At 37.4% G+C, this 23,401-nt stretch overlaps 1 long non-coding RNA gene across 2 annotated transcripts; it reads left to right on the plus strand.

Annotated features, from left to right (window-relative positions):
* The first annotated feature begins 283 nt into the window (after nucleotides 1-283).
* LOC141374160 (uncharacterized) lies at nucleotides 284-9,920 on the plus strand. Of its 2 annotated transcripts, XR_012380807.1 has the most exons (4): nucleotides 284-351; nucleotides 460-508; nucleotides 1,318-1,540; nucleotides 9,699-9,920. It is a non-coding gene; the product is annotated as an uncharacterized lncRNA (long non-coding RNA). The 2 variants fall into 2 exon arrangements; XR_012380806.1 differs by having other exon boundaries at nucleotides 291-508.
* Nucleotides 9,921-23,401: the final 13,481 nt, after the last annotated feature.

A 23,401-nucleotide genomic window follows, 5' to 3' on the forward strand; every position in this document is an offset into this window, starting at 1 on the left:
TCAGAATGTGACTGCATTTGGAAATATGGTCTTTAGGTAGTTAAGTTAAAATGAGGCCATTTGGGTGGGTTCTAATCTGACATACTTTTGTCCTTATAAGAAAAGAAAATTGGGACACAGACACACACAGATGGAAGACTGTGAAGACATATGTGCTAAACACTCTCTAAGCCAAAGGAGTCTTCAAAAGGAACCAATTCTGCTGATACCTTTGTTTTGGACTTCTACGTTCTAGAATTGTGAGACAATAAATTTCTGTTGTTTGAGCCATTCAGTCTGTGATACTTTGTATGGTTCTAGCAGAGTGATACACTAAGGAAGAAGGACAGATTTGCGGGGACAACCATTAATGTCAGTTGCATTATGTGAACTATGAATTGATTACTGTCTTCATTTGGACTGCTATAACAAACTACCATAGACTGGGTAATTTAAAGATCAAACATTTATTTATTACAGTTCTGGAAGCTGGAAGTCTGAGATGAGGTGCCAGCATGATTGGATTCTGGTGAGAGCTCACTTCTGGGTAGCAGATAGTTCTGATTTCTTGTATCCTCACATGGCAGAAAGAGAGCTAGCTACCTCTCTGGCCTCTTCTTATAAGGGCACTAATCCTTTTCATGATGGCTCCATCCTTATGACCTAATCACCTCCCAAAGGCCTCACCTTCCAAATGCCATCACATTGGCATTAGGGTTTCAACATATGAACTTGGTGTGGTGGGGGATACAAACATATATTCGATAATCATTGCTATACCATCCATGAATTTATTTAGGAGTTGTAAACAAATTGTGTAAATAAAGTTCTTTAAAAACTAAGACATCCTGATTGCCCCCCTGCCCCTCAACAGTCAGTGATCATTTTAAAACATAGATTATTTTCTCTTACATGTGAAAACTTAGAATGGTTTCCCCATTTCTTCCTGCACAAAACTAAATGTGCCACTTGTGTCTTCCAAAGACCAACATGATGGCCCTGTACCAACTCCAGCCATGGCTTTTGCTACACTTCCCCTCATTCCTTTTGCTCCAGACATATTGGTTTTCCAAGCATGCTCCCACCTAAGGGTTTTGCCCTTTCCTTTCTAGGAATGTTCTTTCTCAAGAGAGCCATATAACTCACTTTATTACATACTTTGGGTGTCTGCTTAAAAGCTATTTTATTAGAGACTTTCCCTGACTATTCTAAGTAAAATAGCAACCATCCCCATGTCTGCAGCATACTTGTCACCCTTTCCCTGCTTTGTTCTTCCCCACAGTGTTTGTTCTCACTAATATATCATGTATTTATTTGTGTGATTGTCCTGCTTTCTAGAATACACCAGGAGTTCATAGAGTTTTGTTTGTTCACTGCTGTATCCCCAACATCTAGAACAGCTCAGAAAGATCTCTACAGATTGGATGCCTCAAACAGATATTTTCAGACATCTATATAAGGAATTTTTCTCTGTCACAGAACAACCTGAATTATGAGCCAAAAGATAAAAAATATGAAGAAGATACAGAGAAGAAGACAAAGGAATGTGGGGATGATTATGGTAGGAACCTACTCTTAGTATTTCCAAATATAGATCATCCTTGATTTACTAAAGGATTACATCCCAATAAACCCCTCATAATTTGACAGTATCATAAGCCAAATGTATTTAATATATCTAACCTACTGAACACCATAACTTAACCTTGCCTACCTTAAATGTGCTCAATACATTTATATTAGCTCACAGTTGGGCAACATCATCTAACACAAACTTATTTTATAATAAAGTATTGAATATCTTATGTAAGCTATTAAATATCCTACAGAAAGTGAAAAACAGAATGGGTATATGTATAGAATGGTTGTAAGTGCATGGTTGGTTACCCTTGTGACCATGTGGCTGACTGGGAACTGTGGCTCACTTCTGCTGCCCTAGAATCACCAGATTATTGTACCACATATTACTAGCCAGGGAAAAGACCAAAATTCAAACTTTGTAAAATAGAAACACTAATTCAAAAAGATATATGCACTCCTATGTTTACTGTAGCTTTCCAATAGTCCTGATATGGAAGCAACCTAAGTGTCTACTGATAAATGGCTGGATAAAGATGTATATATAGTGGAATATTACTCAGCCATAAAAAGGAATGGAATTCTGCTACTTGTGAAAACATGGATGGACCTAGAGGGTATCATGATAAGTGAAATAAGTCAAACTGAAAGGACAAATACCACAGAGATCTTGTAAGTAAAATGAACGGCATCAGCGGGTGAGGACCATTTAATATACTTCATACATAGGATGTGCTCAATATATGTTTGTAGAATAAATAAATAGTACAAGATCTCTGGGTATTTCTTTTCCCTTGGTCTGCAAGAGTATTTCTTTCCCAATCTTTCTGTTTCCCTGTCTTCGCTTTAAAGATTGTCTTTATTTCAATTTCATTTTTTATTTTTGGGGCTGATCTCTTTTGATCGTCTTTGTTTCAGATCATGTATTCTCACAAGTTAGACTAGTCTTCCTTTGTGTGATAGTTTCCAAATCTATAAACACAGTCTGATCTTTTCAAACCTCGGAATTCCATATGAAACGGTCTGTTGGCTATTTACACATTGAAGTTCTGCAGTCACTTCAACTTGATCCATTAATATGCCCCTAAAACTTGTTACCCTTCTAAATTCCCTATTGTGGCCTTGAGTACAACCATGGTCCTAATAACTCAGGCTCTAAACCTTGGAAACCTCCCTGCTTTGATGTTTGTTACCAGTAGAAATGAATGAATGAATGAAATATTTTACATCCTGGCCTATGTAGGATTAGGCGTTTGTAACCCTAGTAGGACTTTTTCCTTCACTTCTTAAAATATCTAGTGAAGTATCCCCCTCTCGAAATGTTGGTGAGAAGCTGAGAGTAGATTTAAGCATACCAGATAAATTATGTTCTGATCTATCCTGGTAGTTTATTCTACTGGCACCAACGGCTACTGTTAATTCCTTTGAGAAATGAAGTCCTTGGAATGATCACATCTCAATAATTAAAAATATCTTATCACCCACCATTCTATTTGGAATCCTGGCAAAGACTGTAGAATTGTCCTCATATGTCCAACCCTACTTAGGAACTCAGCCAATGTAAGTATTAAAGACAACTTTATATCAGCTTTGTTAGGAAACTCTGTAGCCATTCATTAAACCACTCCTCAAATTCTTGGCTACAGGCCCCCTTCAGAGCAACTCCTCCTTGGCTTCCTCTCATTCCTGTCCTTATTCCACCGCATCCTCTGAACCCTTCCCTCCTCATTCTTGTATCCCTTATAAAAATTCTTCTTGACCTTGGTACATTACTCTTTTAAATCATACTGTATATGATATGTTAATATTTATAACTAATAATATATGACTTTGACCTGTAAAATATCTTTGTACCATACCTACTCAAATTTTGCTAGCATCATAAAATAATTTTTGAGACTCTCCTTCTTTTCTGATAACTTGGACAATTCAACTTAAGTATTTGTTTCTTAAAATTTGAGTTAACACACTCATAAAACTATATGAACCTACTGCCTTTTTAATATATTCCAATGCTATATTGTTTCAGTTAATTAAAACTTTCATAGTTAATTGAACATGGCTCTTCATTTTTCCCAGCGTTTGTTTTTTATATATACGTTGGAAACCACCAATTTTCCTGAGTGTCTATATCAGGTCCCTTCTCCCTCACCTGCTTCCTAGACCTTTGCCTTTCCACAAAGAGTCCACAGTCAGATGTCCCAACAAGATGAAACATCCATTGAGTGAGGAAATATTTTATGCTACATTGGTCTCCTGTATATAGCATGTAATTGGATTTTTCACTTTTTTGTTTTAGTGTGAGTCATTATTTATTTGAAAATTTATCAACTCATATTTATTGTGGTTTCTGATACTATGTTTTATCCTGCCATGTTATATTTATCATTTTATGCCAACTTTTATATGCAATTTACTTCTTCCTATCTTCCCCCTCCCTCTCATTGTCCTTTATCTTCTCTTTTCTTTCCTATCTTCCACTAAATGAAACATATTTTATGTGCTCCTTTTTTCACTTTGAGTTTAGAAATTCTAAATGCTATTTAAATTCTTTTCATTATATACTTTAAATTCTTAAGATACAAAGACAAACCGTATTTTTCTTAAATATGAAGCAGTACTGTTTTCCCTCTTCTGAAACAGAAATGCCATTAAAATGCCTTTATTTCACTTTTACTTCCATCTCCCATGTATTTTTTTTAATTGGTAGACTTCATTTTTTAGAACAGTTTGAGATTGACAGAATAAGTGATTCTTATGTGTCCTCTATCCTACTCACCGTTTCCCAGTACTATTTTTAAATCATTTAGAGTTATATTTATTCATTTATTTTATGTAATGCCTTTACTGTTTTAAGAATTATTTTTGTAATGAACTACACTGAAATTTATGGCTAAATTGTTAATAACTGCTTAGGCTTAACAATATAGTCAATTGGTTTCTATATTTATGCACTTTTATATATACCACATCGTCTTTCTGGGTTAATTTTGAACAAATGAAATAAATATATCTTGAGTAATTTTTTTCCTGAAACACATATTCAGTAATTCATTTCTTGAATGATCATTATAAATTTCATGTCCAACAAAAATCTTTATGGTTCTTAAATATTGCAGACTAATTGGTTGGTTATAGATTTCTAATTAGAAACCCTTTTTTCCTTCAGCACATTGAGGCTAGTGCTACATTTTTCTAGCATTTGCTAAGAAGGCTGAGAAGCTCCATACCCACCTCACTCTCAGTTATATGCTTAGTTTCTTTTACTGTGGAAACTTTAAAAATTTACTCTTTATTCTTGGGATTCAAAAATTTCATCAGGATTGTCCTAACATGCATGTGTTTCCTTATTCCTGATAAGTACGTCAAGGATTTTTCCATTTGAACATTTGGATCTTTCTTCAGGAAACTTTTCTTGTATGAGTTATATCTACTTATTTTTTTCTTTCTGTTTTTAGACAGTTATTGAATGTTCTGGCATTATCCTCCATAGCTCTCAAGATATCGTTAGTATTTCCTCTCTTCTTGCTTCCTCTATTCTTTGGGACGTTTCCTTATCACTCGTATTATTTAGTTGGCCTTCAGCTCTATCAGTGTTTTTGTTTGACCCATACGTATATGTACATATGCATGCTTGTTTGTTTTTGTAATTATTTTTTATCTTTTAGAATTAAAAGAAAAATTTTTTTTGATTGTACCTTTTTTTTGTACAAGCTTGTACTTGATTCATGGCTTTAATAGCCTCTTCAATCTTTCTGAGAATTAAAATGTTTAAGTTTCATACAAGTCAGCTCTTCTGTTAATTATCTTTTTTGATAATGCATAGAAATTTTTTTGTTCTTACAGATTTGAAAATGAAAGACTGCATTGATTCCCATATGTAGTTAGTATAGGTTTTCTTAAAAGTTGTATATGTCTGATTTCTTACCAGCCCCTCCCCCCCACATAAAGGGACAGCTCATTAGACTCTGAAGTTAAATGGGCAAGATTATGCTCAGCGATGTGTTCATGGGAGAAAGCTGGCAAGCAAGGCAGGGACCTCTTTCAAATGCCAAAAAGTGAAAGAAGGTGTAACACTTGAGAGTATTTCAATTCTGTAGGGAGCCCAGTATCCCCTCCCACCCTTATCTCAGATCTGTGTGGGTTTTTAAAGTCACCCGGGCTCTGCATTTTTTGGTTTGTGTTTTGAGCATCAAAACGATATTGAGCTTTTACTATCCCTTCTTGTCACCTATCTAGGGACAGCAGATTCTCCATTTTGTCTTGAAAGCTGTTATCATTAGCTTTATATTCTAGAGGCGAACACTCAAGCCAGCTGCCCTATGTAGAACTGATCAGGGTGTTTCATAATTCTTTAAATTAATCATGACACTAGTCAATCTATGCTGAGTTTCTCTTCCTAGGCCAGGTTATTCTGTCTTGAATTCTGCAATCTTCTCCTATGCCTGTTTTAGGTTTTTCACTTTTGATTCATTATCAATCAGATCCCAAAAACTTCCCCTGGTCTGCTGCTTCAGGCTCACTTTTTCAGCACTATTACGGATTTTGAAAAATATATCTGTCTTTTCAGGAAATGCTGGAACACAAATAAAGTACATGTATATATCTGCCCATTATCTGGAAGCAGAAAACTTACATTTTTTGTACTCACTTGTAACTAATAGTTCCATAGTCCACCACACCCATATATCAGAGGCAGTTACTAACTTTTCTGAGCTTTTGATCTGCAATTGTTTTCATTAACTGGCATGGCTACAAACTTAGTCAAAGTCCGCCCTATTTCATGCATAGTGATTTTAGTAGTTTCCTAAATGTTTTACTTATGCTTAGTCACTCCCAGTTCTAGGTGATTCAGCATAATATCCAGGGCTTCAGTATGACTTTTGCTCTGTTCTCTACTAAAAATTTTTTAATTACATTTTATGACCGTATTGTTATAAAGATGAATAAAATCTAAGCTGTGCTCGTTATATACTCATGATATTTATTTTTTCCTTCTATTTAAAATACATTAAAATTAAAACATTTTTGTGGGCCCCTGAAAGTACTGTGAGCTCTAGCTACTGCCTACTCTGTCCAATGGTTAAGTTGCTCCTGATAATGTCTCTATCTTAATCATCAGAAAAGTTTATTTTTCTTCATGTTGGAGTGTGTGTGTGTGTGTATGTGTATTTGTGTGTAAAAATTGTTGATTCTCCAGTACATATAAGCTAAAGCTGAAATTCCTTTAATAGTCTTCCCAGCTAATATTCAAAACCCTCCATAATTTGTTCTAAATTCTTTTTCTAGCCACCCCTCCCATAGCTTTAACCCAAGACCTCTACCTTGGTTAACTTCCTAACCTCTTGAACAAGATTGGAACTTTGTCACCCTATTCATTTGCCCTGTTGCTCTTTGGATCTACTCCCCCCTTCCAATTCTGCCTTTTTAAACTAATATTATTGATTCCATGCAATATGGAGTGTGGTTAAAAGCATGGACTCGGGAATCAGTGTCTGAGTTCAAAATTACTAACTAGTTCTATGTCTTCTACAAGTTACAGGACCTTAATGTGCCCCAGGCTTCTCAACTATAATATGGGAGAAATAATTGTTCCTATTGAAAGGACTTAGAAGGAAAAACACAATAGTAAGAACTGTAACACTCACCAAGCACTTATCACGTGCCACTTATTTGTCTAAGTATTTTACACATGCGTAAAGAGATTAACACAGTGCGTGACACAAAGAATGTCTTCAAGAATTCTATTATTTTCCTACAGTATTACTCAATAGGGCAAATACAACTTCAAAAAAACAAAACAACAACAAAAAACCCCAAAACTTTCTGGACAATAGCCACAAGGGTTGCTTTCTCCTCTGACTTCTATAGCATGTATTATGCACATTCTTGATAGTTATCATATGCTACTTAAAAACTGGGATACTGCTTCATAAATCATCTTTGCATCTCTCATACAATTTGCCACCGAGTCTTGCAGATTGTGGGAAGTCCATTATACATTTGTGCATTGATTTCTTCATTGATTATATGATTTCTTCATGTCTAGCAGTCAAAAGTCCCCTCAATTGACACATACTGGGAGAAAGCAGTGAGGTCAGCAGCAAGGTCAGTAGCACGCTCCTAACAAAGAACCACTTTGCAAGTTTCCATTCATCTTGCTCTGCTGTTAATAACACTTCAGCCTCTCTATTAGTACGGAATCAAATTTGGGATTGTGTATTTCCTCACACATGGTTAGTGGAAAACGGTTTTCCTACCAGCTTTGGAGCGTTAAATCCACCCAAGTAGGGATATCAGGTGACTGATTTAATGGTGCAATTTACCTCTCAAATGGTATGATTTACCACCAAAATAATTCACTTAACCAGGAACGACAGCAGTGGAAATGCCACTATTTGTCATCTCTATCACTAGAGATTTGTTGAGTTACTCCCCTTGGGGTAATTACAAACTCTCAGACTAATTTTTCTTGAAGCTTTAGTGATCTAGTCTCTTCTGGACACTTAGAGCAGAGCACTAAAAACCAGGGTAGGAGGCAGTGAGGGAGAAGGCCCTGTAAATGGGAGAAAGGGCTTCATAAAAGGGAAATGAGCATAGCAGAAGACAAGCATTGTCTACTTCACCACAGAGTTCTACTCAGAAGTCACATGCCTTTTTGGAGTAGAATGCAATCTAGCAGTTCTAAAATACAGACCACAAGTCAGAACTTCCAGTCCAAAATTAGTGAATATGACCCCAAACTTCTCACTTGCTATGAAAAAAAAAGTGTGACTCTGGCTGATGTAGACTGTAAATATGAAGATAATTCAGATGCCTTCTGCTGAATTCCTTTCACTCTTAACTATAACATTTTGGTAAACATCACATTTTCAGAAGATACATATAAAGAAATAATTATTGTTGACTGTACTTCATACAATTTTCACAGGCATTTATTTCTTAAGCCATGGACTGTGTGTTTGGTAATGCTATTTACCTCTACTGTCTCAGTAGCCACAGATGTTCTGGGCCTTGTCAGTCAATATGGTACTTCTAGGACTCTCCAAATGTATCCAAATTTTTTCCTGTGTCTGATAACAGTCCCGGTATCCCAGACAACAATTATTCACTGTGGCATCATGGCACTTTGGTGATTGGCAATCACTTTCTGGTGTGTCGTAACTAATTTGTTACTAGTAACAGTTAAAATCAAATGAATGATTAACTTTTCTGTGTACAGAGCAGATTCAAGGCTGCCTTGGGAGCAGGTAATAATTGGCAATATTACTAGGATTCTTCTTGTCAGTTTTTTCTAAGATTTATTTATTTACTTGATAGAGAAAGAGAGAGAGTGGCACAAGGATAGGGGCAGAGGGAGAGGGAGAGAGAGTCTCAAGCAGACTCCCTGCTGAGCACAGAGCCTGATGCAGGGCTTAATCCCACCACCCTGAGATCATGGCCCGAGCTGAAATCAAGAGTTGGACTCTTAATTGACTGAGACACACAAGCGCCTCTCCTTGTCACTCTTATTACCCCTCTATCAGCCCTCAGCATGTGGACAGAGAGCTCCCTAGCTACGTGCACTGCCATGGGGAGGATGGCTACAGCAAGATCACAGAAGTCACTCCTTAGTGTTGAGTTTCCAAATGGAAGGTTTTAAGCTCATATCAGAAACATTAGGCTTGAAAGCCAGATCCTGGTGGCCCAGAGAAACATAGGAAGAATTGCATCTTGCTCTGAGGAGTGTATCCTAAGGAGAGTGGACATTTCTGAGCAGTAGAGAAGCAATAATGGAGTGAAGTGTCCAGAAGATGGGACTAGAGGCTGCACCACTGAGTCCTGACCACCCCAGTCCAGAAAACTAAAAAAGTATTTCTAAAACCCCAAGGGAAGTAGAGAAATGTTGGCTAAGCTGGTGGTACCTAATGAAGACAGAAGGCAAAGTCTGCTGCTGCCTGGTACCTTCCAGTGCCTGTGGCATGGCTGGGACATCCGCAGCAGATATGGCAACAGCAGAGATGATCACAGACGTATAATAAGTGTTACTCATGTAGGGCTTAGTATGTGAAAAGTACTATAGTAGGTTCTTCCTTAAGTTATCTTAAGAATCCTCATAATAATCCTTCTCGGTTGCTTCTATCAATATTCCCATTTTACAGATGAGGAAAGAGAAGCACCAAACAAAAGGTATGGGACCAGCCTATGGTTGCAGAGCAGATAAGTAATAGTAGAGTTAACATTTGGATCCAAGCATCTGGCTCAGAAGCCTGCCCTCCACTGACATCAGGACAACATCGCAGGAATGTGCATCACTTCCAGGGAGATGTCAAGAAGAGAGAAGAGAAAAGACTCCTGGACTGATTGATTTTGCTTAAAAGAGTGTGCATTTTAAACTGGAGGTGACTAAGATTCCTTGAAATGGCAGACTTGGTCTCCTAAGCTAAGTGAGTGACAAATAAGAATTATATATTTTTGGAAAACTTGTTTCTTGACTATAGAGCTTCATTTCTCCTACATTGGTAATAATTTTACTTTTTTCCCCCATTTTATCTTGTTTGTTGGTTTATGAGGTATAACTCTGTTTTGGTTTTAAGTGGTGGCTTTAAGGTTTATAGTACACATCTTTAACTGATCATAGTCTACCTTCAAGGAATAATATACCATTTCACACGTAGGATAAGAATCTTATAAGAGTGTAGTTTCATCCCATTTTTACATGTATTTTAAATCCCACAATATATTGTCTCCTTTTGCTTTGAATAGTTAAATAGCTTTTAAAGAGATATATTTTTAAAAAAATCAGTGGAACAGACTAGAAGATCAATCGAACAGAGTAGAGAGTGGGGAAATAGACCCATGCTTATATGGTCAATTAATCTATGATAAAGGAGGCAAAAATATGCAATGGGGAAAAGATAGTCTCTTCAACAAATGGTGTTGGGAAAACTGGACAGTTACATGCAAAACAATGAAACCAGACCACTTTCTTGCACCATACACAAAAACAAACTCAAAATAGCTTAAAGACCTAAATATGAGAACTGAAACCATAAAACTCCTAAAAGAAAACATAGGCAATAACCTTTTTGACATTGGCCTAGAAACATTTTTCTAGATATGTCCCCTTAGGCAAGGGAAATAAGAGCCAAAAAAATGGGACTACACCAAAGTAAAAGCTTTTGCAGAGCAAGGAAAACAATCAACAAAATGAAAATGCAACCTACTGAATGGAAGAAAAGCAAATGTTATATTTGATAAGGGGTTAATACCCAAAATATGTAAAGAACTTAACACAACTTAACACCCACCACCACCACCCCCTGCCAAGTAATCCAATTAAAAATGGGCAGACGACTTAAACACCTAAATAGACAGTTTCCAGAGAAAATATACAGATGCCAATAGACCCGTGAAAAAAACGCTCAAAATCACTAATCATCAAGGAATCGAAAATCAAAACTGCAATGAGATATCTCTTTATACATGTCAGAATAGCTTATATCAAAAAGACAAGAGAAAACACTAATTCAAAAAGATATGTGCACCCCTATGTTTATGACAGCATTATTTATTACAGTCAAGATACGGAAGCAACACAAGTGCCCACTGATTGATGAATAAAGCTGTGACTGATGTATATAGGTATACACACACACATACACATATATGTATACAAGGGAACCTTAAAAGAATAAGATCGTGCCATTTGCAACAACGTGAATGATGTAGAAGCCATTATGCTAAATGAAATAAATCAGAGAAAGATAAATATCTTATGATTTCACTCATATGTGGAATCTAAAAACCGAAACTAATGAACAAACAAAGCAGAAAGAAATCCATAAATACAGAGAACTGGTGGTTGCCAGAGGGGTAGGGAGTAGGGGGATGGGCAAAGATGAAGAGCAGTGGGAGGCACAGGTGTCCAGTTACAGAATGAATAAATCAAAAGGGATGAAAAATACAGCATTGGAACTATAGTCAATGATATGGTAATAGAGTTGTATATGACAAATGGTAGCTACACTTGGGGTCAGCATAGCACAGTTTTACTTTTAGGGTTCTAGATTCTCTATGTTACACTCCCAACCAGAGATATTGTGGGATTCCACTCCCAACCACCCAAAGTGAATATTGTAACAAAGCAAGTCAAATGAATTTTCTTGGTATCTCAGTGCATATAAAAGTTATCTTTATACCTTAGTCTATTAAATGTATAATAGCATTATGTCTAAAAAAATATATGCCTTAATTAAAAAATACTTTATCCCAAAAAATGCTATCATCTGAGATTTCAGTGAGTAGTAATCATTGATCACAGATCACCATAACAAATATAATGAGGAAGTTTGAGATATTGTGAGAAGTACCAAAACGTGACATAGATACACAAAGTAAGTAAATGCTATTGGAAAAATGGTACCAATAGACTTGCTTAATGCAGGGTGGCCACAAACCTTCAATTTGTTTAAAAAAAAAAAGCAATATCTACAAAGTGCAATAAAGCAAAGCAGAATAAAATAAGGTATGCCTGTATAGTTTCCATCAAATTTGAAAAATGTTTGACCATGATTTCTTCAAATATTTTTTGTCTGTTCCCGCTTCTCTCCCTTCTTTCAGTGATGCCAAAATCACTTTGGCTGCCTGAAGTTGGCTGACAACTTTTTCGTGTCTGTTCATTTGTTTTCAGTATTTTTTAATTTCAAATACCTTCTATTGTTATGTCTCCAAGACACTAATCTTTTCTTATGCAGTGAGTAATTTGCTATTAATCCCAATAAGTATATATATATTTTTTTAATGTCAGACATCTTTAGAACTTCAATTTGGTCTTTTTTGTTTTTAATATCTTTCATGCATCTAATTTAACATGCTCAATCTTTCCTCTAGCTTCTTAAACATAACTGCATAAACTATAATTATAATAACAGTTTTATTGTCTTTGCCTAATAATTCTATCATCCGTGTCATTTCTTGAAATGTTTCTAATTGACTTTTCTCCATATTATGAGTTATTTCTACTATGATGTTGTGATTTACAATTAGAAATATGTATTTGGTTTGCCTCCGTTTTTGGCACAGAGCTCCTGAAACTTGGGATTTCCTAAGTAATAAGCGTGAGGGAAAGGTAAATTTGTTAGTCATAATAAGGCCCTTTCAACCACACCTGGTTTGGGCTAATGAGGTGATTTTTGGAAAGCCCCTAAAGAGGGAGGCTGGTTGCCAGGGGAACCAACCATCTGATTACAGGATTAGAGTTTTCAGCTTCAATCTCCCCTCCCCCCTCCCCCGCCCCGAACTCCAGGAAGAGGAGAGGGAATGGAAATTAAGTTTAATCACCAATGGCCAATGATTTAATCAATCATGTCTGTGTAACAGATCCTCCATAAAAGTCCAAAAGGACAGGTCCAGAGAGCTTCCAGGTTGGTGAATACAGGGAAGTGCTAGGTGAGTGACATTCCAGAAGAGGTCATGGAAGCTCCAAGACCCTTCCCACAGGCTTCGCTCTATGCATCTCTTTCCTTTGGCTGTTTGTGAGTTATATCTTTTTGTCATAAACTGACAATCCAGTAAGTAAAATACTTTCCTGAGTTCTTTGAGCCACTCTAGGAAATTAATTGGACCTGGTTGTGGAAATATCTGATTTTTGGCCAGTTAGTCAGAAGCACAGATAACAATCTGGATTTGAGATCAGCACCTGAAGTCCAGCGGGGAGGGGCAATCTTGTCGGATTGAGCCCTTCACTGGTGGGATTTGACACTATCTTCGGGTGGATAGTGCTAGAATTGGGTTGAGTCAGTTGAGTCAGAGGACACCCAGCCGTTGTCACAGAATTGCTTGATGTGGGGGAAAACCCCCATATATTTTGTGGCCAGAAGAGTCAGAAGTGGAGTATTCAATGAGTAGAGTATTGAGATGAGAGGAGATATACAGGAGTGTTTTTCATTTATATCCACTAACTTATGTAACTGGTCACTTTTTATTGGCTGTCAGACATCGTGAATTTTACCTAATGGGGTACTGGATATTTTTGGTATTCCTATAAATATTTTCTGATCCTTGGTCTAGAATAAAGTTAAGTTACTTGTAAACACTTCGAACACTTTGAGGCTTCCTTTTAAGCTTTGTAAAGAGGCGTTCTATCAGCCTTTAGTCTAGGGCTGATTTTGTCCCACTACATAGAATACCCTGTGAAAGATGAGATTTTTCACACTGGCTGGTGGCAGCACAAACACTTCCTGTCCTGTGTGAGCTCCAGGGGTTATTCCCTCTGCTCATTTGGGGTGAAGTTGTCCATAAACTTGAATGGTTTCCTTCTCACGTGTGCTGATTAGTAGTGAGCAGAAGACTTTAGAGGGACATTCTACAGATCTCTGCAGCTCTCCTTCTGGGACTAAGTGCTGATAATACAAACCAAGCTGCCTTCCCCAGATTCCCAGCTCTATCTCCTCAACTCACCGAGTGTGCTAAACCTCATCTGGGTTTCTTTTCCCTACACTGCATCCTAGAAACTTTCTAGTAGGAAAGAAACTTTCTAGAAAGTTTCTAGGCCGTCATTTAGGACAAACAGAGGGCTCATCTGGTTTGTCGCCCCTCTCTCAGGGATCACTGTCTGCACTGTGTGGTGTCCAGTGTTGGAAAACTTCTTTTATATTTCTGTCAAGTTTTTTAGTGGTTTCAAGTAGGAGAGTAAATCCAGTCCCTAATATTCTATCTTAGCTCAAAGCAAAAATACTCTCCAGTAGCGCCACTTCTAATCCTTAGGCCAATATGTTTAGCATGGAAAAGCAAAGAAGGAATTACTCTTCATTTTGAAGAGATATGTGGTGAGATACATTGCACAAAGGAATTTTACACGGCATATATGGAGAAGCAAGGAGTCAGGTTCAGAAACTGCTAGAGTGAGTAGTCTGTTATCCCTCTGAAGTTTGCGCGTCTAACTGTATATTCTAACACTGTCAAGGCCTAACAATAAATTGTTATATTTATCCTGAGTTTCTTGACCTGACATATTTAGTTATGCAAATTCTTTCATAGAGAAGTCACATGATATCTATAAAAGAGTTTTATAGAAACTCTATTACTGAATGTATGAACTACGAAGCTAATTAATAGAACAGTCTCTGAAGATCTAGTGCTGGAGTTTGGCACACATCCCCTCTCATTACATGGAGTGTCCACGCATGGACAATTGTGTTTTTAGATAATGATTTTGATGCACTTGTTACTGAAATTTTTAGCTGAGTGAAAATGAACTTCTGTCCTAAGAGACTGTAGTCTTTACAAAGAGTACAGAGAATCTTAGCAGCCAAAGTGCTTGTCCATTGTTCCTGTATACAATATCGGGGATTTAATTGATTAGATGGACCTAATTGAAGCAGGATCAGTTTTCATTCCAATGAATTCTATTTATTAAGCTATAATTATTAATTTTCCTTTAATCCTTTACACTGTCATGCCACATTCATGACATTGTGCTCTCATAATGTGGTTAAAATGACTTTTTCTTTAACTTTATCTTTTGAACATTTATTCCACTACTGAAATAATTTTACTACATATTGAAGTTAACTTCTGATAACAGCCAAGGAAGGTTTAATGCATCTCATGATACTAAAAATAAACTCCAACATTTACTGAACAGTTACTGTGTGCTAGGTATACGATTACATGGCTGTACACTATTGTTCTGAATATTTATTTTGTAAAACCTACCAATTAAATCCATAAATCTGTTATGTAGGAAGCTCAATACCTGAAGACTTCTGTACACGCATATATTTTTTTTCTCCATTTCTTAATATTTGAGTTCCTGGTGCCCCTATGTGCTTGGTGCCGATATTGTCGCAGGTAAAATATAGATACAGATATAGATATTTATTTATAAATATATAAATCCCTGAATAGTCCTGGGAAGTGGCTACTATTAGTTAAAATAACTAAGCAACGCCCTAGCAAATGTCACTGCTTGGGTTTGAACCTACACCACTGATGTGTGTCCCTGAGCCTTTAATCAGAGTAATAATAGCTAATCATATTGAACACTTACTCTGTGTTAGGCACTATTCTAAGTGCTTTATGTACATCAACTCATTGAATCTTTACAACAACCCTATAAGGTAAATACAATTATTCCCATCTTACAAATGAAGAAACTGAAGCCCCAAGAAATGAAGTAACTGTCCAAAGGCACATGATTGGTTAGTGGCAGAACCCACCCAGGCAGTCCCACTCCGAGCCCATGCTCCCCACCCACCACAGTCCTCTCAAGGCTCCCTGAGGACATTTCATCTTCTAATGGCTAATGTACCTTCCCCCCCAGAGAATCTCTGGCGTTTCTACTTTCACTCCATTAGCGAGGTCAAGGTATGGGTTAGAAGCAAAAGTAATCTGTCATCACCTATGTCTAAGCTAATCCCATCACAGAACTACAAAACCTTAGATATTGTTTAGTCCAATCTCTTCATTTTACAGATGGAGAAACTGAGGCCCAGGATGGTGAAAAGTTTTGTCCAAGCTTAAATACAGATTTCCAATTTTTGACAAAGCAGCGCATTTGGCAGAGTACTGAGTTCTCTTGCTCAACAAATATTGAAAGCTCTTGCTCAACAAACATTTGTGGAATTGAATTGAAAGTTGACATCTTTCCTGAGATTAGATTAGTGCAAAGTACCATGGTTAGAAATGCTTTGTAGGGGCGCCTGGGTGGCTCAGTTGTTAAGCGTCTGCCTTCGGCTCAGGTCATGATCCCGGGCTCCTGGGATCGAGCTCCACATTGGGCTCCCTGCTCCGGGGAAGCCTGCTTCTCCCTCTCGCACTCCCCCTGCTTGTGTTCCCTCTCTTGCTGTGTCTCTATCGAGTAAGTAAAATCTTAAAAAAAAAAAAAAAAAAATGCTTTGTAGATCATGGGCACTTGACTAGCTTCTGTGCGTCAGTACTGATCTTTCTAGAAGTAGTTTTATAACAAATAAAGCCACGCTGTCTATTGTTGTACTGATGTTCCCACACGTGTTTCCACTGAGTTAGCCTGGGGTTACTTCATTTTTGTATGATAGCCTGAAATCACCATACCAGAGGGATTGGCTGCATTTTCAGAACAGCTTCTTCCAGGTTCAACAAATTAGAATCTGTTGATTTGCTTTGACAAAGTAAAGGGAATTTCTGTACTCTCAAGACTGACATGGTCTGAACTTTACGCTCCAGTAAGGTAGGAGATACACTTCAGAAAGTTTGGGTAAGAAAAGCCATTCAGACAACCCTGCAATTCGAAACAACTTTAAAACAATTGGATAGGAAAATTTTCATCAGCAAGAATCAATCTCATAGTTTTCTCATATAATTAACAATGTATTGATCTGAATGTTATTTTCCTGCTTCTTGATAGAATTTGAAAATTCCTTTACTTCTATTTCTAGTAAATGGCAAGCACTTTAAGAAAGTTTTTTTTTAATAGTTATATTACTTTTCCCCTATGTATTTTCAAATCTTTACCTAATGGATAGTATTCTATCATGGATTACATTCATATACAAACTAGATAGATTGAATGTGGTTACACTGATTTAATTTTGTTTGTTTGCAGACTATAGCATCAATAGGGTGTTAGATATAGCTTTAAAAACTGAAATTAGAGACAGAGTCTTATTAACACAAACACTTCAAACTCTCCTGTCTTCTTATGAAACAGTTCATAAAGGTATTGTTCCAACACTTAAAATATATATCCAGATTTTAGTGATTATAGGTATTTATGAATTACTTTATTATCTAAAAATGTATGATTTTATCACCCCAAAATGTACAAAAATGTCCACTCTAACTATTTAAAGCAGTTTTTTTGTAGCTAACAGTTTAAAATTTTTGAGAGCATAATGCTTTGATTCTGAGTTCCTTGGACAAAGAATGCTTTACAAATCTAGAAATAATTAAAGTTTTATTTTTCACTTTTTACCCAAAGATTTGTTTGGAGTTTACTTGATTTTTCTTTTAAAGATAATTTTGAACTAGCCTTTTTCTAAAGTAATATAGTACTATTTTTTACAATAAAGTTTTAAATCTGTTTTGTTTGCCTAGATTCATATATATAATGTCTGATACTTATTTCAAAACATGTTGGTAAAACATATCAACTACCTGGTAAAAATATATAAATCATGTGAAAAAATATGATTCAGTAAATTACCAGTACAAAAACACTTCAAATACAATTTTTTTTTTTTTTAACTTAGAATGCCTGGCTATAAACCCCTGTGGCTGTGGGCTCACAGGAGTATATTGTTTATTTAGCAACCTGTGATTCAGGCAGCTTGTTTTCTATAAATTTTTGTGATAAATTACACTGGAGACATACTTTTGTTAAATCTGAAACACAAGATAAAATAAATATTCCCATTTCTCCTTCCCCATCCCTCCAGAGTGCTCAGTTTTCAGGGAAGGTGGATCATTCATCTTCTAATAGCAAACAATGGTGAGTAAAAAAATAAAATGCTTTATCAAATGGATATTAACAATGACCTTTTGTTCAGCATAACACATTTATAATAAAACAGGCACATTGGGAGGAAATGCTTATTCATTTACTAGAACTAGGAATAACAGCCACAACAATAATATGACCAAGGATTGAAAAACAACTTCTTCAGGGTGTATAATTAATTAACTATGCTCAACTTACAACCCTTCCTTTAAGATGAACTTGTTACTGACCAACCTCTACCAATAAGCTATTTGGCAAAGATAACTGTTTTGATATGTCAGTTTTTGAAATGTTTAATTAACTGATGACTGGTAGTTTCACTAAATTTACTTACTATACAAACATAAAACAAAACAAAAACTATGATTTTGGAGGGCAAAAAATGAAATATACAACTCACCATTTTCTGTTCTCAAATAATTGTTCAAAGGTGATTCTTTGTCTCAATCAAGAACCAAAAAACCCACTAAAGAAATAAATCACAGCATTACTAATAGAATTGTTAGTGTGATCACTGATCTTGATATACTCAGAACTTAATTCATACCATTCAAATTCAGTCATAACATAATAATTAAAATGCAAAAAGGCTCCATTTCTTTTAGCTTTTAAGGTTTTTATGTTTTTTAAGAGTTTATGTATTTGAGAGAGAGCATGAGCAGGGAGAAAGAGAAGCAGATTCCCCACTGAGCAGGGAGCCTAAAGCAAGGAGGCTCAATCCCAGGACACCCTGGGATCATGACTTGAGCTGAAGGCAGATGCTGAGCCACCCAGGAACCCCTGTGTTTAAGGTTTTTAAAAGGACGTTTTTAAAGATAGAGAAATATTTTAAAAGAAGGCAATCCTAATACTCAGATGGTTTTAAAATTTTAACTACAAGAATGGCAAAGATTATAAATAACATATTTTAGCTTTTTTTAAAGATTTCATTTATTTATTTGAGAGAGAGAGATAGAGCATGAGCAGGGGGAGGGGCAGAGGGAGAGGGAGAAGCAGACTCCTGGCTGAGCAGGGAGCCTGACTCGGGGCTTGATCCCAGGACCCTGGGATCATGACCTGAGCTGCAGGTAGATGCTTAACTGAAACTGACTGAGCCACCCAGGTGCCCCTATTTTAGCATTTTTTTTAATTCCTTTTCTCCTAAAATTGATAGAGCTGAGGGGGATCATTAAAAACCTGTTTATTTTTTTCACAGCCATGGACACTGATATCTAAACGAATGGGCCAAAATGACACAACCAAGGCGACAGCTCTCTCTCAGTGGCATAAGCGTATCCCACGGCAATGTGGGCTTACATGTCTGGATGTTTACTCGAAGTCTAGTGCACATCTCCAAGTACTTTGCATAGATCATCTATAACATAGGTACTATTATTACTTCGTTTTACAGAGAAAGAAACTGAGACACTAAGTAATACTTGCCTAGAGTGGTAGGGTGGAGTTTGAACACGGGCACCATAATATCTTTGGTCTTTTCTCTCCCCCCAATACATCATTAGGACTTTTAGGGAAGGAAACTTATTTAATATTTTTAACAAGTTTTGCAAATTGCATGTCCCCAAACTGGTGCATAGTAGATGTGCAATAACAATTTGGTTTTTTTTTTTAAAGATTTTATTTATTTATTTGAGAGAGAGAGAATGAGAGCCAGAGAGCACGAGAGGGAAGAGGGTCAGAGGGAGAAGCAGACTCCCTGCTGAGCAGGGAGCCCGATGCAGGACTCGATCCCAGGACTCCAGGATCATGACCTGAGCCGAAGGCAGTTGCTTAACCAACTGAGCCACCCAGGCGCCCTGCAATAATAATTTGTTAACTGACATGTCATCTGGGTACATGAGCAAAAACTCACTTTGGACCCTTGTCCAAAGTTTCATTGCTAAGAACTGCCTCACTGAAATGTAGCTATTACATTATAGTGTTACGGTTGCCTCTTTGATACATCTATGGGAAGCTTTAACAAAGTTCCTTGAAAATGTGGCTCCACACCAGCAAATCCCAGGAACACTGAATGTAGAACTTGCTTTCTTTAAGAAATATAGTAAAGCACCAGAGACTAAATATTCAAAGTAACTTGAAAAAAAATTACATAAAGTGTAATTAAGTAGTATTATTATAATATTGACTCAGTCTAAATTAAATGTTTCACATCTAAACTACATTGAAATTGCTGCCTAGAATGTATCTGAAGTTTGAGCCTCTTGAAGTTTGCCACATCATGTTAAACAAACGAGCAAAAAAGAAACCCTTCCAACATGACAAAATCATTTGTGCCCAAATCTCTTCCCCACTACACTGCTGTTGCCACACAAACCCCATCTAGCCAGACTGAGATTCTCACTATATGAGGTAACTAGAAGATTCCATCTTAGAGAGAGACGTAGAAGTCAAGAGGAAGGGAATGAGTGGTCACAACACGTACTTTATGAGAGAGGACTCCTCTTGCCCTTTTCCATTAGAGCATCGATTTTACAAGAGAAGCTAGAAGAGACTTTGAGACTTCAGAGAAGGATCTGCTGGTCAGTTACTGGGGGCCTCAGGAGAAGTATGGGATATTGCCGCCCAGGAAGATGGAGCTAGGAGAGGAGGTTGGGAGTGGGGATGGGAAAAGCTTGGGTGTGGGAGTGGGTGTGGCTTAACTAGAGCCCGATCATTTTTACCTATTACTTTATTCAGGTCACAATTAAGGTTTAGCTTGCACATGTGTCCGAGGTATGACAGATACCTATCGTAAGTATTTTTTCCGAATAGATGGCTCTGTTCTTTATGGAAGCAGGTATAAAGAAATGTGACACTTTTATCTATTTACATATTAAATGTTTATACCTCAACTGCTTCCAAAAAATATTGGGTAAGCTATAAACCATTAGTTCAAACATTAAACATTAAAAAAAATAATCCCTGAGACCAAGGTTAGGGGAGGAGGGCAGGGAGGAGAACCATGCAGTTCATGTCAAGGTCAACATTAGTGGAGTACTCCAAGTACAGGAGGTTGTGTGAGTTCACACAGGAGGTACAATGGATAGGTATTTTCTCCAGACCTCAGCAAGCTCACACTGTAGGGTACTTGTTGCTGGCACCACAAATGGATCTGTGCTCTAGGTCTGACAACAGCTAAAGAGAATTGTCTCATCAGCATCTTTCGGCAGCATCTGGACAGAACTTTTATAAGTTCATTGAAAAAGATGTGAAGTGGTGTAGTTTCCAGTGGAAAACTGGAGGGTCCGTCCTACACTGTCTTTTACAAGTGAACAAAAGTGGTTCTGAGCCTCTGTCCAGATGCCAGGGGCCCTATAAGTAGACAACAGGTAAAGAGAAGTACTGACATAGGCCCCATCAGCACATAGTCAACTCTTAGCAACTGCCTCTATGAGGAGAGTCTATAGGGTGCTCTCTTTAGGTCAAAGAAGTGATGAGGACCTGCTGCTTTCCATAATTCCTACTGTAGTTGGGATCAGTTGGTGGAGGCAGTGGAGGGAAGTGATGATCATACAAATAGGTATTAGGAATCACCATCCTCAAACCAGCAGCTAAAAACTACATTTCCAGGAACCTCTACTAATAGCCATGATTTTAACATTCGATTGGAAAAAACACCACTACCGAGTCTCTCTTTATTTGGACCATCAAGTAATAGTGTCAGACTGGGGTATCCCAAGGTTTCTGGCCTTTTCTCTAGTCTAACATGAGTCACTGTTAATAACTCTGAGAAGGGTGGAGAATATTGGTCTTTCAATACATTTATAGTGTGAATCTGATTGGTACTGAGCCTTCAATTTTATATAGCTGGCATCTCTGGAGTCTCCAGCAATAGAACAGAACAGTGATATTAGGAAGACAGAATCAAGATAACTTCAAAGGTTGCTTCAGAAGGGAAAGGTGATCATTTCAGGGTCCTTTGTTTCGATCGTTAACTGACCCAGCCTGATCACTCTCTGTGCCTTAGGGAGAGAAAGAATACATTCAAAGTTTTACAAAATCTCTGTGGGACAAAGGAAATTTAAGCTAGCCCGATCTACAGCCTAGCTGAAGCAGCAAGATGGCTAGAGAAGATATTATATTGCATGGTCATTAAATCAGATGATGTTGGTGACTTAGCAGAAGAACAGACAGCCTCACAGAAACAGTCGTTGGCAGCTTTGGAATATCTTCAATGGGCAGAAGCTGCCTCCGCAGCGGGAATCAGTAGGAGGAAAAAAGGAAAAAGGGGTAAGAGAGCTAGGCAGTAGTACTTGTGAGTACAAGTTTATGTGCTGGGGAGAGTCCCAGCAGTAGTTAAAGGCTGACACTCAAGTGAATGTTTGAGTTTGTGGAATTGGTGGCGGGGCAAACCAGAGACAGGACTCATAAAGCCAAGGAGATAGAAGCTGTACATACCTCACAGGTGATGAAGGATGTGTGCGCGCATACACACATACACGCATGTGTGTGCACACACACAAGATTTGACCAGTTTTTAAAAATTCAATTGTTTTCCAGCCCTTGGATTTTTATTAGAGTGTGGCCCCTCAAGGAAGAAGATACTGTACTCTTTAAACTCAAAGGGTTTAGGGGGCCGTTTCCTAATTGTCAAGAAAAATTTAACAATGCTGTTACCCAATCAAGGTTTTTTAAACTTTATATCTTAAATATTTCAGCAATCTATTGATGTATAACAACCACCTCAAAATGTATTGGCGTAAGACAACAACGTGAATGGTTTTTCATGGTTCTGCATGTTGGCTAGGCTTCTGTGGGTGATTTCTGCTACCCCTCATGGTATTGGCTGGGTCACTTGTGACTGAATTTCGCTGGTGACTCAGCTGGGGTTGGAACATCCAAGATAGCATCACTCACAGTGCACTGAAGTTAATGCTGGCTGTTTTCTGGGGCACACCTTGCATTTTTTCCTCAGCCTATGGGGCCTTACTCTCCATGCTGCTTCTTCAAGAGGGTAACCCAGACTTCCTTACATGGTGGCTGGCTTCTACTAGGTCAAACTCACCAGCCGACGTGCATATAAAGGAGCTGGCCCGAAGTCACTCATGTCCCTTCTACCACATTTTAAGGTAAGTCACAGAGCTAGCTCAATTTCAAAGGGAGTCTGGTGAGAGGAGTAGAAAAGTCACTTGCAAAGGGAACTGCACGATGAGAGGGATTGCTGCATCGATCTTTGGAATAATCCCACACCAAACAAAAAAACTTGTGTGATAAATCTGAACTCTAGTTCAATACTATGCATGACTGTGTTTTATGGGAATAAAGTGATTAATGGTTGTCAGATGAACATCTGCTTTTCATTGACGCTCTTTATTTCATTCTGTGAATTTAGTGAAACACAAACGATCTCTGGATAAAAGTTCAGTGTGAAGAAATTTAGACTCACTAAAGACCTCAGAGTTAGTTCAT

This window comes from Callorhinus ursinus, unplaced genomic scaffold, assembly GCF_003265705.2.
Source record: "Callorhinus ursinus isolate GAN/ISIS: 27379988/994484 unplaced genomic scaffold, GSC_fseal_2.0 scaffold14, whole genome shotgun sequence".
Lineage (NCBI taxonomy): Eukaryota > Metazoa > Chordata > Mammalia > Carnivora > Otariidae > Callorhinus > Callorhinus ursinus.